This window comes from Mugil cephalus, chromosome 7 (assembly GCF_022458985.1).
Source record: "Mugil cephalus isolate CIBA_MC_2020 chromosome 7, CIBA_Mcephalus_1.1, whole genome shotgun sequence".
NCBI lineage: Eukaryota > Metazoa > Chordata > Actinopteri > Mugiliformes > Mugilidae > Mugil > Mugil cephalus.
Window position 1 is genome coordinate 23,266,071 of NC_061776.1, and position 8,830 is coordinate 23,274,900.

Here is an 8,830-nt window from a genome sequence, read left to right on the forward strand (position 1 = left end):
GTGTAATTGAAAATTATATTATTGATGCAGAAGAACAGATTCAGATTAAACCATAGATTTAATATAGTCTGAGGGTGTAATCAAAGGATGACACCCACGTTTCCAACAATGTCTAGTTATAGGATCCAACACAGAGCATTTAATTTGAATAATCGCCCCATGTGGACCAGTGATTCCAGTCTCTATGATGTAAGTGTTTAAAAGGAGGAGAATTCAAGGAGAAAAATGTCAGCTTAAAATTTTGCCTTTTTGATTTTCATTTTTAATCTCAAGCAAAGCACAAGGCAAGCAGTTGGCATGCTACAATCTAAGTTCTTGTCATTTCATTCGTCTGAATATGAAAGACAAAGACATCTTTTGTATGTTTCCGAATTAGCGACAGTCTGGTAAACACGTCAACCTTAGCTTTTGTCAGTTGACCAGTTTAGTCCATATCCTGAAGTACAGTATCTCAGCATTCATTGTTCCCTGGGGAAGAGCCCAACAGACTGTGATGACGATGCTTTGACTCCTCTACTGGCACCGTCAGTCTGTAGCAGACGTAAGTGAAACGGCTACAGATTAATGTCAGGATTCATTGTAATCACTTTGTTCCCCTTGGTTTTCTAGCATCACCATGAGACCAATACCATCAAAATCCATAGTTCTTTGTCTCCTAATGAGCTAGTACGGTTAGCCTATTAGCTAATTTTGTGAACTCTGTAATCAGTATTGTAGCTTGTGTCCATTGTGCGCAAGTTAAAATGCCGGTCATGGCGTGGCTGTGCAGATGATTAGAACATCTGTGGAGGTTCTCAGTCGTCCAGGCTTAAACAAAGGTAGTTTCTTGGGATATTTTATATGAGGAGCTTTTTTCAGTTCTGAAGAAACAACAGTTCTTAGGGAGCTACTTGGGTGAGTGGTCAGATGTCTTCAAAAAACTCTAGTGGCCTTAGTTTCAGCGTGTTTTTTTGAATCTGTGAGGTGTCGGTTCTTTCCTTGTACAAATGGTACTCTAACAACATCCTGTAGTTGGAGGAGACTAACTGTTGCTCTGAAATAGACACTACTAGTTTCTCATCATAGTTTCTGATGAGTAACACCCGTAGATGTGCCTATAAGTCCTCGCCAGCTCTTTAGAACCGAAGAAGCTGCTTAGACGAGTGGCAGAACGTCTTCAAGAAACTCTTCAAGCCCAGTTGCCTGTGTTCAGCTCTTTTGTATGACCTGGACGAACCTTAACAGACAAGCGAACAATCAATTCCTTACCAGGAACGAAGCGTGAATGGGAGTGAAACTTCTTGTAAACACACATAAGTGGCGTCTAAACCCACCTCCCACGTTAGGAGAGGGTTTGTGCTATTTTACCTACATGGCTCCATTTGCGCCACTTACAAACCACAAGTGCTTCCTGTCTAAAATAAGTTTAACCTCAAGAATACTCTGGAAACAAAAGTTTCAAGACACGTTTTGCATTGTTAAGAAGCCTCTTTATGACAGATGGGTCAACCCCCTTATGTCACTGTGACCTAGGTCCTGGAAACGTGCTGAATCTTCAAGCAGTTCTCATTTCGGGCACGTGGTCGCGTTTACAGCACCGGGGTCGCAGTCGCTGATGTCCATGTTCCCTGTCTGCCCTTTTGGCTCATCTCATCCAATATGGAGAAAACACATCTCGGCTGTAGCTTTTCAGCCACTCCGTCAGTTGTGTGTGTGACCCTGGCATTCGACCAGCAGCCTGTCGACGGCGCCCGGTGCCGCTGAAGACAGTGGTACACGCCTGGCACAGAGATTGCAGGTTGTCAACAGGTATTTCCAGAATAGCTGCTATTATCTGTACCAGCTTTCAAAATACTTTCACAAGGCTTTACACCCAGGGCAAGACGTGACACTCTCGGGAGACATGACAAAATGAAGAAAATAGCTTGTTCATTTTTTATTTTTTTTTTCCTAAATTAAACCAAATGCTATAAAGAAGACCAGCTGGCAGTATTGAAAGGTGCCAGGACTATGATTTTCACACTGTCAGAAAATAACCCCTTTGCCCACATTATGCCATCTGTCAGGTGGTCATGTGTGATTTCACTCCCAGACACTAGATTGTATCTGAGCGCAGTCCTACGGGGAGCTCAGAAAACCCCTTTTCCAGATTCACGGGCACACCTTGTACGTGAAGAGTTATTTCCCATGATTTGATGTGAGGACTTAGTAATTGGATCTTCTAAAGGAAAAACAACCGCTGCAAGAGCGCGCCTTTGGTGATTGAGTGTCTCGCAGCCATTGTTTATTCCTGTTGATGCTTTACCCCGACGGAAAAACAAATGAGAAGTCTATTTGGCTTGGGTAATGACTCCCGGCTGGCTGCCTCTTGTCCACCCCGAAGGCTCTCCGGGTGTCATATAATCAGTACACCCGAGTCCTTAAATCCATGCCAGTTCTGACAAACAACAAAGCTGGCATGAAGATAATTGTGTTTGTGATCTCCGCGCATCCCCCCTTTTCTCGCTGGCGCAAGAGGCAGCCGCTGCCTCGCCTCGTTTGAGAGGTGCTGTTTTTCATCCCTCGCGATGACAGCCACACTCTTGTCATTCCGTCCGTGTGCTCGCCACGGCCCCCTCGCTCTGCTCGAGACTGTTCTTTTTTTTTCTTTTTTTTGCTTCGTGCGCCGCTCCCTTTCACTTCTTTCTCCAGTAATGTTTTTGGCAATTGCTTTTCTTTCTTGCCCCCCCCCCCCCCCCCCCCCCCCCCCCCCACCCGACTCGATTAATTCAGTGACATGAATGAATACAGCCCAGCAAAGTAAACAGTGGAGCCCTTGAGTTCTGTCCAATCTGAGTCAGTACTTGTCCATTTCCCAGCAGGCGCTTAGGAGCTTCTGCCAGCGCCGCTATTGCTGCTCTTGATGATGGTGACGATCATGAGGGCGATGGCGAAGGATGAGGAGGATTATAGTCGCCGCTATTAGCGCAGCCTGTGCCTCACGAGGCCCGAAGCGGTCGGCTGTTTATCCCTTGTCATGACACCTGACTGTATAAATGGGGCCTGTCTGTTTGTTTTATCGTCAGCAGCGCCGGGCCTCGCCTCCCAGGCAAACAGAGACAGGGTCAGGGAGACTGCAGCTAAAGATGGGGCGGAAAGAGCGATGGGGGGCTGCCACGGTCACTCCACTTACTCCCATGTGGCTCCTGGCTTTTTTTTTTTTTTTTTAAGATATATATGTTTTGCACTGCGTCCTTTAATACGTGGCGACCGGGTCCCTCAGGCCAATGGAAAGTGAAATGAGGATTCTGTAGTTCGGCAGTATCATTGTTTTTTGGTTTCCTGCTGCTGTAGCGGCGGCTCAGTTCTGGTAATGTGAACACTTGTATTTGTTTAGCTGACGTTCCATTAAAGCGCACTGTGTTTTTTTTTTTTTTTTGTACTGAAGCGATAGAAATGCTACACTGTGTTTCTTAATCCGTCTTTGGTGAAAGTTTGGATTGTTGGTTTTTGTTTTTATAAATCACCGACAAGCACAGGGACTAGATATAGTATCTATGAAATGTGACTGTGGATCGCACGTTATTTTTTCCTCTGGATGTCTCTCCTTTACAATTCTGTTTGAAGAGTACAGAACCACAGTGTTTTTTTTGTGTGTTTTTTTTACATTTTTTTATTGGTATGAAGTGTCACTCAGAGCTGCAGGCTCTTTGACAGAGTAGCTGGCCCCCAGCAGAAGAACCATCTCAAGAGGAGCCACTCTGTCAGGCTTGTAGTCTCCCCTTCTCTCTCTTTCTTTTTCTTACATTCCCTTTCACCTCTCCATCCATCTATCCTCTCCGTCTGTTCTCCAGTTTGACTTAATCCCTCCTGCGGTGCCCTCTGCCTGTCGCCTCCTCCCGTCCGGCCTGATCTCGCTCTGATCAGTGCCACCTCCCTCCCTAGCGCCGAACCGACGGGGGAAATTTAGGCATTAATTACCCACCCCAGAGCTTGTTGCCCCGGCTCAGCCCCCTCAGCTGCGCGGCTCTTCACTGACTCTGCAATTGTAATTCAGCTGTGGGCCCAGGACGTGAGGGTAATAACAGAGGGTACCCGTCCAAGCGGACGATCGCCCACTGATAAATGATCCTCTGGGCCGCACGTGACGGAAGTGGCGCGAGGGGGCCGGGAGTGGCTCCGGAGTGATTGACACGCGGCTCTGGCACCGGGATTGTGTGTGAGAGAAATAATTTATGACTTTCTCTTCCGGAGCTGAGACGAATGCCAGAAATGAGTAATGACCTCTTGGAAGTTCAGCTTCTCTGATCGCGAACAATAAGGCCGGGTTGTCACCGCTGTGGACACGACGCAATTGATGGTGTTGTGAGCGCGAGAAGCTAATGGGCTACGTTATGGAAGTTTAATTAAAAACAACTGTGATCAACATGTTAACGTTGGAGAAGTCCTCGCTCATCAGTATTCCTCCTGTTGTGGTGGAATGAAAATTAACGCAAATGGCTCTCTCTTTCTCTAGCTACCTTTCTTTTCTGTTCCCCCTCCGGCTTGTAATTGTTTCTTCTCCGTGCCCTTCTCCACGCCAGTTTTTTTCTTTCTGACAGTTTTGAGTGCCTAAGTGTTGAGTGCCCAGCAGTTGGCCTCCTTTGTGTTATTCAGCCTCTGATGTTTTCATGTAAGCACTCTAGTGGAAAAACACACAAAGTCTTTATTTGCTTAGCCGCCGTCTCTCTTCAAGCTTCCCCGTTCTTTACCGCAGTCCTAAATCCATTTACCGCCCGTGCCTCTATCAACAACTTTCCCTTATCCTCCCATGCTATATTATGTCTTTGCCTCTCTCCCTGCCTCTTTCCTTTTTTTCCCTCTGCCCCAACGCTCTCCACCATCCTCCCTCAACTCCCTCTCCCTCTCTCTACTTTCCCCATTATCCCCCTCTCCCTCCTTTTCTCCTTGCCTCTCTTCTCAGGACCGATCTGCTCTCATTACATTGATGGCCCTGATGATTCACTTGAATGGTGCACTCTCTCCCCGGTGCCTCTCCAAGGCCTTTCTCCGCAGCCTTCTCAAGCAGCACCACTCCGCTGGTGACAGCCGGCTCGGCTCTTTCTCCGTGGGCACAATGACAGCGTGGCACCTGCTAGTCAGCCCGCGTGACCTCCCGATATTATCGCATAGGTCATAGGACTGATTTGTGCGCCAGCAGGCTCTTTATTTAACCCGGACACTCTAGGCGTAACTGTTGTGGATGTAAGGAGACGGAGCAAACACTGAGATGCAGTGGAGAATAGTGAGGACCCTATCGCGTGGCAGCGTGTGTGTGTTTGGGTAGGCCATGCACGAGAGACTGCCTGGACGTATTTAATAAGGTGGGTGTGAATTATTGTTTAGCCCGCTCATGTCCAAGTATTCCCCTTTGATCTTGGCACCAGCCAATGGGTGTGAGCGCTGCACGCCGCCCGAAGCACAAGCACCTTCTATTATTCATCCCTAATGGTGCACGGTTCGCGTCTTGAGAATTACCTGCAGTGCCGCTGACTCTGATTTGCCTCCACTCCGACTGACTCACTATTACCACCGCATGTTGCTGAAATAGAAACGGTGCGGCCTCAAACCAAGCCTTTGTTCCATTTCTTCCTCCCTCCTTCCTCGACAGTTCCCTTTCTGACTGGCGTGTGTGCGCGTTGTAATTGTAGACCTCGTGTTTATTCCTCGTTGGGTCGCATTATTCTGCTATGTAGTGTCATCCCCTGACACAGTGTAATGATGGGGTTTCTGCTTTGAAAAAGCAGAATCAAAACTTCAAGGGAATTCCTTTAGGTTTGACACAAAAGTCCAATATTGGTTGTTAAAGGTTCACAAAATATGTTTTTGACCGTGACTCTAAAGTTCATGTACTGATTATAACAAACATATGCATACCTTCAAAGTTGTCACTATATGTGTATGCAAGACTGGACAGGTAATCTACAGTTGTATATTGTCAGCTCAGTCCAATTTTATTCATCAAAAACTTTGCCATGATGCTAATTCAGAGCCTGAAACCACCAGAGCAAGTCACCAAGGTCACGATGGCAAAATAAAAAAATAAAAATAAAATCCCATTTGACAAGAAGAACCCTCAAGCAGGACCTTGAGCTCATATGTCTCCTTGAGGTCGTGCCAGAGAGAGACAACAGATGCAGAGAGTTCTGCTATACAAGTCATAGAAATACATGATTGGATAGATAGTGAGGGAGATGAGGCTGGAGGATAAGTGCTCAGAACATAATGGGAAGAATCCAAAATTCTGCTACAATAGTATAATAAATAGGCAACTTTGTTGCCCAGAGTAACAGAGTTATAGTCCAGGTAGTATTTACCAATCACATTGAGTGGGTTATTTTCTGCATGAGAACAGTCTGGTCAGAGAGCCCTGTCATACACTAGCTAAACATTGTATTTTCCAAGCCTCCATTAAAAACTGTTTTTGTAAAATGGCTACTTTCTTGTAATAGACATTGTCTCTTTATTTTTATTTTTTTATGTCTCAAGTTTTTAGTTGGACTGCAAACCAGGGGTCTTCAATGTTTTTCAGGCCAAGGACCCTGAAACTAATATTATTATCATTTTTTTTTATTATTTCTATTTTTTGCTCTAGTGACAAAGTGGTCTATTTTGGCCTCAGTGGTTGGCTGATGGGAACGAGCTGCACTGTTAGCTTTTCTTCTGCTAATATTGCAGCGTGCGTCTGGTATTTTACCTGGCAACTGAATAGGCTCTCGGTCAATCATGAGGAACCTGACAGAGTCAGGGTGTAATATGTGGCCTTGTGATTGGCTCAGCAGCGGGAGGGGCGGGTCCTACTGTGCAGAGGAGGTTTAGATTGACAGGCCTAGTGTGGGCTCTGTGTGAAGGTGTGCTGTTGAGACAGCTCGCGCATCGCAGAAAGAGTGAAGTGAAAGATATCGTCTTCTAAAATTCTAGCTTCTAAAATTCTAGCTTCTAAAAGCTGAAGTCATTTTAATTTGTATTTAAAGAAATTTAAATTTGTGGGGGAAGATTAAAAGAAATAAAAATATTTAATCAACCAAAGATTATGTGACCCCCCTGTAGTACCTCCACGGACCCCCATAGGTGTCACGGACCCCCTGTTGAAGACCTATACTGTAAACCAATAAACCAATGACCTGCGCAGGGACCACCACACCTGCATTCTCTGTTTTTGCTTTGAGACTATAACTGAGGGGTTCCCACATTAGCGCTGACATACCAGTCAGCTGCAACTTGACTCGTGGCACAGGTTCTCGTTTACCCACAGTGTAATTTGATCGCCAATAGTTCAATGAAACTGTAGAACCTAATATAGCATCAAGCTGCTAACCTCATTTTATAGTGAAGACAAAGAGAGGGGTGTAGGTATTCTTTCTCATTCCACATCCGCAGGTTTTCTTTCAGCCCCAACCAACACTGCCTTAAGTAACATTTCTTGATGCTTGACAAGACAGCTATCAATCTTGACACAACTCCCTCTGAAGCCACAAAGGGCTTTATACTGCAATTCTTTTCAAATGTTTAGTAGAAAAAGTGTAGCATATAGCCAGACACAGTTCTTATCACACTTTGAGTTTTGTGGATGGAGGAACTCTGGGCTGGCTTCCAGGTTACAGTTACAGATATTGATGTGCAAAATCAGTAGAGGTCTTTTTAGGTTAGAAAAATGATTATTCCACACGACTTGAAGGTACATAGTGGGCTCCAAATGTCCAAAACCAGCAGTGACGACCATTTCAATAATCTGAGTCTAATTTCAAAAGATTAGTATTGTTCTGCTTCTTTTTTTGTCTTTGTTCATGCGCCCCTTTCTTCACATAAAGTACTCTCACAGATCTCTGACTTGGATTCATCAGTACATTTTCCCAGTCATCCACTGTGAAAACGTCTCATCCCTCCCCGAGTGTCCTCCATTCCTGAGAAGTAGTTTAGAGACTCTACTCGTCCTTTGAGTTTCTACTAGACAGCTTCTTTTTGGCACTTCTTTTCTGACTGGAATCCTGTGTTCTTTTAGCAAATTCTGCATCTGTGATGAAGTGGCTTTTGTGTGTCTCAGTGAAAGATGTATTGATCTTCTTTGGTCTGCCTGATCATTTGGATATAACGACTCCAGTTTCCACAATGTGTTCTATGGTGTCATGCACTCTTAGAATTCTTCCGTCTATTGATGATTTTATCACGAAAAATCTTCTCTTTTCTAAGTATAAATATTTGACTTCTCACTCTTTTACTTTGTTGTGACCATGTTTTCCAACTATTGAAGCACTCAATAATTTGCACCGTACACGTTATTTGCTGGAAAACTTAAGGCCGTTTATATTTATAACTAATGAGCCAAGAAGCCTCTCGATTTTAGCTTGGGTGTAAAATAATGAAAAAACTATGCGTCTTCCCAGAAATTCTCTCTCTGCCTCACTGAAATGTCAGCAGACTTCCATGTAAACTGTTTCCTAGTGAAACTACAGCTCATACAAAAAGTAAAGTGGTCTGTTGCAAAGTTCACTAGGTGACCTGCCCCGAGAGCCATCTGTTTTTCAAGTCAGTATCCCTAAGCGCACCGAAAAGAACAGTTCTCAATTTTCTTCAATTTCTCAAAAATATTCAGCTCAGCTATACTGCAGCCTGACAGCTTTTCATACCGAAAATGAAGTCTTTTATTGTGAGTGTGAAGAATTATATTATGGACAAGGACACTTTTTGCAGTGTATTGACTGATAGATTTTATGCTGTCAAGTGAGGGAGACACAATCAAGTGAGAGAAGTGCATTAAACCATGGTTTTCAGCGGAGGCTGTTTTTGTTGGAACAGCCAACAATCGCTACCCGACCCGGGGGAGCCTGTGTTT